The 10,600-nt window shown below is 34.3% G+C and overlaps 1 pseudogene; it reads left to right on the top strand.

Annotated features, from left to right (window-relative positions):
• Positions 1-1,204: 1,204 nt before the first annotated feature.
• Positions 1,205-2,167, top strand: LOC124236495 (olfactory receptor 4K14-like; annotated as a pseudogene).
• The last annotated feature ends 8,433 nt before the right edge of the window (positions 2,168-10,600 follow it).

Below are 10,600 nucleotides of genomic sequence, written 5' to 3'. Positions count from 1 at the left end.
AGAAGGCGAGACACTCAAAACATAAAACAAAGCTAAGAGAAAGAAATAATAAAGAGGGAAGAGAGATATGCAATTATCTTTCTGGTATCCAGCCTGAAAGGAATTCTCAAGTTACTTAAGGATGAATATAAACAATATCATTAGTATATTTAGAGGTAAATAATTGGTGATCTCTGAAGTTTTAACTTCATGTTCACTCAGCACTACCAAAGATATACTTTGCTTACATGTCTGTAAAAATACTTTTTTTAACTTTTATGGTAATATTTCAAAAGCTAGGAATTTCCTAGCACCCACTGATATAATTCAAGGCAAATATTTTCTATTGATAAGCTTGAGTTACAAGGAGTTTCCATTCAGTTAAAATCAAAATCTGGGTCTGAGTTACCTTCCACTTCACATAACCCTTTTCTCACATAACTCTCCACTGACATTTTCTCCTAATACATTTAGTTTACTAAATGAGTTCCTTTTAATTGTGATCTTAATCAATGATAAGTTATGTGTTTGATTTTTCATCACATTATCATGCCAAGGCATTTATTATATGGCCTTCTATATAGCTTCTTTCCTAAAGATTGTCCCAACATTTATTTTGGAGTAATGAGTTAAAAATTTAGTTTTGTGTTGTCTTATAGAAGAAGATGTTCAAATGAGACTTGAAGGAGTCATTATGTATTAACAGAGAAACTATAATTTTATATTATACTATTTGTTCTGGATTTCAGTATCTGTTCACCATTATCTTTCTAAGTAGATGACTTAAATTTTAGTGATTTAGTGTAATGGTTGTTGGTGGTGCTCCACCTAGATTCTTTTCACTGGAGTGGTAGACCAAAGCTAGTTTCCAGGTGACACCATAATCTTTCCTTAGACTTTCCTTTTGCTGTCCTGCTTTCCTCAATCCCTCATGGAAATACCTTCTTAATCATTCGCATATGAATCCCATCTCAGACACTGTTTCTTGGAAAGTCAACCTTAGGCATTTAGCTTCTCTTTTGGGCATAATATTAGGAATATTTTGCCAAGATTTGTCTTCCCAATTATACTTTTTTTCTTTCAGATATAGATGCTAATTTTCAATGAAATTTAAATTTCAATGAAATAGAATTTCAACCAAATTCTAAAAGTTAAGTACCCTTTCCCAACCCACTAATCGACAATCCATTCTTCTCTCTAAGTTACTTTAAAGGACACGCTGAATAAAATGGATAAAGGAAATTTGTCTGCAGTGTCAGATTTTATGCTCCTTGGACTGTGCCACTCAGGGAATATACAGGTCTTATTCTTAATGATATTTGTTATGATTTACCTCATCATTGCATTTGGAAATATTGTTATCATGATCTTAATAATCACTGACTACCATCTCCATTCTCCCACATGCATCTTGTTGGCCAACCTGCCCTTTGTTGATGTTTGGCTTTCTTCAGTCACTCCCTCCCCCCGCCCCAACCACCACCACTAAAATGATCACAAACTTTCTCAGGGAGAACAAGACTATTTCCTTTGAAGGTTGCAGGTGCCAGATCATTTTCATACATTATGTTGGAACGGGTGAGATGATGCTATTGGTGGTAATGGCCTAACCACTATGTGGCCATCTGCAAGCCACTCCACTATTAGACCATTATGAGTCTGTAAATGTGCATTGGGCCAGTGGTGATTTCCTGGACCGTTGGCTTTGTGTATGTCATGAGTCAAATGATTGTGATTGTGCAGTTGCCTTTCTGTGGCCCCAGGGGACTCAATAGCTTCTTCTGTGATATACTACTGGCAATCAAGCTTGCCTGCATAGATTCCTAAATCTTGGATATAGTAATGAACGCTGACAGTGGGGTTCTGTCCATAACCTGCTTTGTGTTGCTGCTGATACCCTATACACACATTCTTCTCACTGTCCATCGAAGTTCTAAAACAGGAATGTCTAAGGCTCTCTCCACCTATACTGCCCATATTACAGTGGTGGTGCTCTTCTTTGGGCCCTGCATCTTCATCTATGTGTGACCATTCAGCATCACCTGGGTGGACAAGTTTCTTCGTTTATTTTTAGTCTGTTATTATGTTTCTCCTAAATCTAGCCATTTATACCCTGAAAAATAAAAAGATAAAAAATACTATGAAGAGTTTCAGAAGCTACTACATGGACTCTAAGAGAAATATTTAATGCCAAGAAATCTCACTATAAGCACTTCAAATTAACAATACATTGACCTTGTAAAATAGGTTTAAAATTCTAGCTATTCAGTTTATATCTAGATGTTATGCCTGTCTCCAAGTGCAGGAATAGGGTTAATATAATTCAAAGGATTTCAACATTAATCAACTAGTAGAACACTACGAAATATTTCCCTAAAATCTAAACAGCAATGTTCCTTCTTTATGAGGGAATTATCTAATCAATCTTCCTAGGCCTTTATGTTAAAGGAGAACCTGAAGTTCATTCAACAGAGTTATACATCCATCCTGATGGATAGCATCTTAATAAACTTTTCTTGAATTTTCTTCTACCTACATTTGGATGGTATTCTGTAACATTGCTCCTTCCCTCAAACCTTTAACTTATGCTCTTGTCAAGACAGAACCGAATTATTAGTTTTTATTTAACCTAGCTTCCTACCCAAATACTAACATGAAATAGTAGGGGGAGAAAAGAGAGAATGAAATATCAGTGGAAATTATTCTGTGTTTGATTTCCATTAACTCAATAAAAGTAAAGAAAAAAAGTAAAAACTAATGATGTTTCTCTTGGTTATCTCTGCCTCAAGGACTAATATTTATGCTTTAATCTCTTACTAACCATTGTGCAAAAGGCCTGAAATGTAAGCTCCTTAAGAGCAGGGGCCATAACTTACCTGGTTAATTCTTGCAACTGCAGTACCTAGTGCAGTGGTTAATATATAATAAACACTCAGCAAACATATTTTAATGAATACATAGAGACCAATTTTTCCATTTAAATGCCCGCAACATTTATTGATCATGGTGTATTTAAGTACAGTCTTCTGTCATTAAAAAAAGTTTCCTAAAATTTTCAAATGATAAATAAAATTTATTTTCTTTCTTCTAGAATTATAAATTAAGTGGATTGGAATTTAGTTGTAAGAATTCATGATAAAAGTCCCATTATAAAAATATGACACATATGCAGTTTTTATTTCTCTTAATATGAGAACAAATTACAACAAAATGGCAGAATAAAAATAATGCAGTCATTATCTTTGAATGCCTATTTTATGCCATTATGTTTTACTTTAAATTCTTTTATTATTATTCCCAAATTATGAATAAGAAAATGAGATTCAAAAATATGAATTAAATTTCCTCAAGACAACACAGCTTTATTTTTTCTTCACTTAAAAATTCAAATATCAATTTGATTTCCAAGACTTTCATTTATTAAATTACAGTACACAATACAGTAGAAAATTATTTCCTACAAAGAAAATGAAAGAGTAAATTATGCCAAAAATAAAATACCAAGGTATCTCTATTAACCTAACAAAATAAAAAAAGTATTAGAAAAAGCATAACTTGCAATCTAATTTGGTCACTCAGTGTAAATTGAGAACGAGAGAAACATCACCTAAGGAGATGCCTGCACACAGATAGTAATAAAGGATTAACTCTCAACCATTTGGCTGTCTCTGTTTTGGGCTAAGGCCTCAATTCATTCTCAGGGGTGTACCCATTCATTGACTGCATTGTAATTCTGTATGTTTTAAGTAACTTTTTTTCTACCCAAAATACTGAGTATCTTTTTATCTCTATCTGCCTTTATAAGATAAACCTGAGTGTTAGGTACTATTTGTATAGATTTCCTGGTATTCTGAAAGTAGAAAGGCATAAGAATAAACATAATATTGTCTTGAATAAACATAATATTGTCTTGAAATATAATTTGCCAGCACGAAGTCCAAGTGGTACATGCTCTTGACTCAAACATTTGAGTCACTAACTGCTGTGCTATCCAAGCTTAGTATTTACACATTTATCCGATAGGCAAATTCTTCTTAATTCTCATTGTTTTTTATTAGAATCATCTTCACAGACATTAATCTAGAGGACTTGTCGTTATGCACATTCTCTAGCATAACTCAAATGGCCGATCCTCAGTCTTAATTTCCAACTTAATAAAAATATTGTCTACTCTGCAGGAAGCATTCCTTCCTTAGGCACCAAGACCTCTGACCCAGCAGAGCTCAAAGTGGTGGGGAGGGGAAGCAAAAGTTTTGTGAGTCATTTATTAGGTATAACAGTAAGAGGATCTATTACCACTCGACATCTTGATTCCCAAATTCAGAGAATGAAGATCTCATCTCCTAAAAGAGCCATAAAGGAGTATTCAGTGTGTCATTTTACCATTCTATGAGACCAGCTGTTTATGGGTGATCAGATATGTGTTCAGATCAGTAAATTCCATGGCCATGAACCCATTGCTGCACTTATTTTTCTGTAAATTCCTTAATCAGATGCAATGTTATGCAAAATATCATGATTGCAATAAAACATTTCTTAAATCCATGGATGATAGTGCAAGCTGAAGTATTATAGTTAGGGAAAAAAATGCTTATCTAGGATACATGTTCATTCCTGTGAGGTCAAAATTCTACTTCCTCCATGGTGAAAATATCTCAATATAATTAACCTGTCTCCGGGTGGCCGCAGGATCCCCACAGTGATCTGTATCATATTAGTGACTCAGCATTAAAGGGGCTTATCAGTACTAATAGCCAGATCAAGCTTGTGAGGAATTCCACATTGTTTAACAAATCATAGTTTCTTCCTAACCCTGCTCATTTTGCTATACGAAATGCATAGGGGTGGATGGAAAAAGAGGTTAATATTGCACTGAACTAGTAATTTGTTTACCTGATTATTAAAATTTCCTCTGTAGTGAATGCCCTTGATGTACACTCACATGAGACACCTATATTTTCATAATCTGTGCCATTCTGAGAGATCTATCACCAGAATTCTTCCCCAGTACTTCTTTCTCACCAGGCTTCCCATTCTATTCATTCTAAGACCTGACCATGTAACCAAACCATTAGTAACTGTTTATGAATCAATATATGTCTATGCTTCTAGCCAAACAAAATGGACAATCAAATGCTCTACTTGGATTTCTCCCCAGTGGGAGAATTTCTCCTCACCACTGTCCTTCAGGGCCATAGTCATAGTACTACGATACATAACTAATATTTAACCGTAATACTGAACTAAATTGGGCTGTAAATCTGCGTACTTTCACTTCTAGTTGCTGCCAATATACCATGCAAAACCAACTGCATATTCAGGCACAAATTTTACATTTTCAGTCCACTGGTTATAGAGAACTCCTTATGTAGCCATAAGTGTACATCAAGGGAGAGAAGACAACCAGGCATTAGTAGATGTTGAAGTTGTTGAGTCATAAGCCAATGCAACTTCTCATGCCTCCAGACCTACTAAATCTAATCTCTTAGGTACCGTTTCTACTTGATGATATAATGCTGTTTTTGCACCTCAATTTTGTGGCTTGAAGAGTGAGTTAGTATCCTGTTTGTGATGGGGAATTGAGATCACACAATCACTTGAGGCCTAAGTTTAGGTATTTAATATCTACAAGAGCCCAGTAGGATGCTAAGAATTGGACCCCCAGAAACTTTGAGATGGTTTATCTCCCACTACCTGGCTCAGATATGTTTAAGGCATACAAAATACTTTCTTTTTTGTCATCATTGGATCAAAGCAGAATTACCACATCAATGTAGTAGATGAATATGATGTTTTGTGGAATATCAAGATGATCAAGACTTATGCAGAATGTATGATGACAAATGGATGAATTTTATGGTTTGTGAATTGTATCTCTATAATGATTAATAGCTATAGATATAAATATATGCATAACCTTGTAAATACTTTCAAGTCTATTAACTATAAAAATAAGAAATGTATACTTTCAAGTTAATACATATAAGTAAAGGATGCCTCCATGAGACAATTACAAGATAGTTTACCTATTATATTCAGTTAACATCAAAACAACTCTCAATGTAATATTGAAAAGAAGTATTTGGTAAAAGAAAGATATCCACATTTCTTCTACCTGGTTCCACATAGTAATGCAGAGGTAGATTGTGTGATTATATTCTAAATCATGAATTCTATGATTATTCAAAGGCAAAAAGAAAACCTTCATTCAGATTCCTTCTACTCCTTTCTTTTCCTAGTTTCTCCTCCCATCTTTTATGGTTCCATGCTGGTCATACTACATTTGGAGTATCAAACTTAGAGCATAGAATCTAAAGTTCACTCAAGGAGAGCAAGGAAGCTTAGAATCATATTACATAAGGAGCCCTTGAAAGAATTCAGAATTGTTTAGCCTAAAGTAAAAAAGAAATGTGAAATATGTTGATGGAGGTGGGTAAAATTATAACTAAGATCCTCTCCCCCAACTCCAATGAAGTGGTACAGAGTTTCCGATCAAGGGGAGAGACAGGTTTTAAAGACAGACAGCCCTGCAGCTCTATCTGAGGTGGCTGACTTCATTTGGAACAGAGCACGGAGAATTCTATGACCAAGGACATTGTCAAAAAACATGGACATCTCTGTGGAGAGAAATAATGAGATCTTGGAATTTCCATGATACTGGTAGCCTCAAGCAAAACAGCAGAGAAGCCAGGAATTTGACAGAGAGAACCAGCCAGGAAGAACCCTCTTGAGATTATAGTCAACCCAGGGGTCAATAAGGCTGTTTGCATGTGCTAGGCTGCACCTACTCAGGAGTAATGAGGCAGACTTGAAAGCATCTTCCAAGCCACACATATATCCAATGAAGGGAAAGGCTGATGGGTACAGAGATATAAGCACAACCTCTGAACAAAAACTGCCTGAAAAATAAACTGGTCTTATCTAGGAGAAACTCCCAGGAAGCCAGCATTAAAAAAACAAAAAAAAAACATTGTACACATCTCTGGCAGTTTGGAAGACTGTGTGCATGTTTAATTCCAAATATATTCCTATTCCTTACTAAACAATGCCATTAATTTTATAAATTTCACAAATTAAATTGTAACCCTGCAACCTACAAAACTAATTTTGTGGCTGATTTGAGCAAGATTACATCTTAGCTACAATAAACAAGATATTATTTAAGAGCTGCTATAGAGTTTTTCTGCTTCTCAGACTACAGCTTGAAATTAACATTTAAAGATCTGAACTTCTCATTTCTTTCTGTAATGATCCTAAAGAATTCATTACACACCTCACTCTTTATAATCATCATTATTAACAAAATAGTCAAGTACAATATTCACTTACATCAGTTGGCACTTTAATACAATCAACACAATTATTCATGATGCCACTACTTGCGGGTAGTGGAATTACCAGCATTCCACTTCACATTGTTAAGGAGCTCAGCACTGTGTTCATTTTAAATAGGGATTTACTCATGAAGAATAAATAAAATAGTCCAGACTTTGGAAACGCCATGTGCAAATACCCTGAGACAGGAAGGTCAGTGGGGCAAGAGGATGAAAGATGGAGATCAGGCTGGAGTAATAGGCCAGACTTGATGGAATCTTGTGTCTATGATAAGAACTTCCCTTATATCCTAAGAGCAATATAAAATTATTGGGGATTTTATGCAGTAGCTTGATCATATTTCTGCTTTCAAACAATCACAAAAGCTTCGAGGTAAAGAATGGAATAAATGGGCTCAAGTAAACTTAGAGTGACCTCTCAGGAGACCACTGAAGAGTTCATTCACATCAGTGTGGACAGGGTGAACTATTCAACCAATGATGTTGGCACAAGAGACACAACTTGGAAAAATCCAGATCTTTACCTCTCAACACAAACTCAAAGAAGTTTCAAACAGACATTTAAACATTAAAAAGAAAAACAAACCAAAAGAAATTATAGAAATATTTAAACAAATCTTAAGATGGAAAATTCAATCTAAGCATATTCCTTGTTAGCAAATTAAAGAAGAAATAATTGACAGTTTCTGAAATTAAAATCAAAATTGTATATTAGCTATACAAAATTGTATATTATATATGTATGCATAGATATGCATAAAATTATAAATATTGTGTATATAAGTATACCTAGAGATATTTTTATCCAGAGATATAGGCACTATAAAAATAAAAACACACTGTGGAAAATAGGTGAAAAATATCAGATAGATGGCTAATATTTTTAATATGAAATTGGTTCTTTCAAATAGATAAGGAAAAAAGTGTGGTATACTGATTTTAAAGTGAGCAAAACATATAAAGAGCATTTAGAAAAGAAGAAATCATAATAGTTAATAATCATGTGCAAAATAAAACTCATTAGTAATCCAGGAAATATAAATAAGATTGCCTTTGGGTGCTATTTTGTACCAACAAATTTCAAAGCCTTGAAAAATTGATTATTTATCACAGATGAGTCTGTGAGGTAATAGACACTCTGATACACTTATAATAACAGTGAAAATTCGTATAACCTCTTAAAGGCACGTTAGAAATAAATATCAAAAGTTTAAAACTTTCTATGATTTATGATGTTTGAAGAATATTTCATTAGTGTAATAACAATAAATACGCTAAAAATTAAGCTATAAGGAGCACCTTTTATATCATTGTTCATAAAAAGAAAAATTAGAAATAATATAAATGCCCACAATAATTAAAATATTCATGGTTCTCCCAACTAGGGAAGGCATTGTTCCTCATTATAGAAATGAAAATCAGTGCTATGGAAATATGTGAACATAGGACGTTTGAAAAAAATGGAAATTTACAAGAAAAAAATCTATTGGAAACCCATTTTAAAACTCATATGTCTAGGAAAAAATCGAAAGATACTTATCCTTAGTTCTGATCAATAAATTATTCATCTCTGGGCTTATATGAATTTTAATTTAAATCATAAAATTTTTGTTTCAGTAGGTTCAAAGATGGTCAAATATAAATTTTATAGAGTTCAATCTAAAATAATGATATATTTGCTTCTTGAGCAATTTTCTAAACCATCTTTAAACAACCACACCAAGTTATTGATGATTGTTCCACAAATGAACTGAATATCATGGGGTCTCCACTTGCACTATCACCACCACTAGGCATTCCTCCAGGCCCCACACCACTAACAGCAATTCTTTCTCATGTCATCACTCCTCCTTGTGGCATTCCATATCATGCCCCAGTTCTCCCTTGGGCACAACCCTGCACCCCCTCAGCAGGAAAGGAGCATAAGTAAGTGAGCACCTTGGACCCGTTATAGACAAGAATAGACGTTAGGGCAGCCTGACCACATGGAGTCGGTATTGTAGCACTGGATAGAAGATTTTATTGTCAATATCTAGCGAAAAAATAGAGGAGGACTGAGCAAGGAAGAACGGGACAATCACGGGGGTGAAAGGCAGTGGATGTGACGTTTTAAAGACCTATAATCAAGTCTGTATCTAAAAGTTTTGACCATGCAGTATGTAGATTTAAAAATATACATATTATGGCATACAAAAAATGTACATTCAATATGTTCCCAACTGAACAAAATAAGTAAAAATGGTTTAAAGATCAAAGAAAGTTTAGTAAAAAATCAGTACCGATAGATTTTTTTTTACAGAGTATAGGAAAATTGGGAGCTTTCTTTTCTGTTTTTCTCTTTTCCTTATTTTCTAAATGTTAAAAATGTCTTTATTAATACAAACTATCTTCATTTGATACAATTTAATAGGAAAGAAAAAATATTGTCATCAGTCAGAATATTACGTTTGATAGAAAGGTCAATGTATATATATGTATACCACATTTTCTTTATCTATTCTTCTGTTGATGGACGCTTAGGTTGTTTCCATGTCTTGGTTATTGTAAATAATGCTGCTACGAACATGGGAGTGTAGATATCTTTTTGAGTTAGTGTTTTTGTTTCTTTTGAATATATTTTCAGAAGTGGAATTGCTGGATCATTCTGTTTTCCCTAGTGTTTGAACCAATTTACAGTCCCACCAACAGTACACAAGCGCTCCCTTTTCTCCATATGCACATCTGCATTCATATTCTCATATTTTAGATGATGGCCATTCTAACAGGTGTGTGGTGATATACCACCGTGGGTACTTTCTTTTTTCTTTTTTTCTTTTTTGGTGAGGAAGATTGGCCCTGAGCTAACATCTGTGCCCATCTTCCTTGATTTTGTATGCAGGGACAACACCACAGCATAGCTTGTATGTCGGGCCTGGGATCCGAATCCCCAAACCCTGGGCCACTCAAGTGGAGTGTGAAAAATTAAACCCTATGCCATCAGGTGGGCCCATCATTGTGGCTTTAATTTGCATTTCCATAATGACTAGTAATGTTAAACGTCTTTTCACAACCTTTTGGCCCTTTGAATATATTCTTCCGGAAAATGTCTATTCAGGTCCTTTGCTGGTTTTTTAATTGGAATTTGTTTTTGCTATTGAATTATACGTGTTCTTTATACATTTTGCATATTAACCCCTTATCAGATACATGGTTTGCAAATATTTTTCCCATATCATGAATTCTTTTCACTTTGTTGACAGCTTCTTCCGCTGTGCTGAAACTTTTTAGTTTGATTTTTCTAAAAAAAA

This window comes from Equus quagga, chromosome 2, assembly GCF_021613505.1.
Source record: "Equus quagga isolate Etosha38 chromosome 2, UCLA_HA_Equagga_1.0, whole genome shotgun sequence".
In the NCBI taxonomy this organism is placed as follows: domain Eukaryota; kingdom Metazoa; phylum Chordata; class Mammalia; order Perissodactyla; family Equidae; genus Equus; species Equus quagga.
The sequence above is the reverse complement of the archived record's forward strand: the minus strand, read 5'-3'. Positions and strand labels throughout refer to the sequence as shown.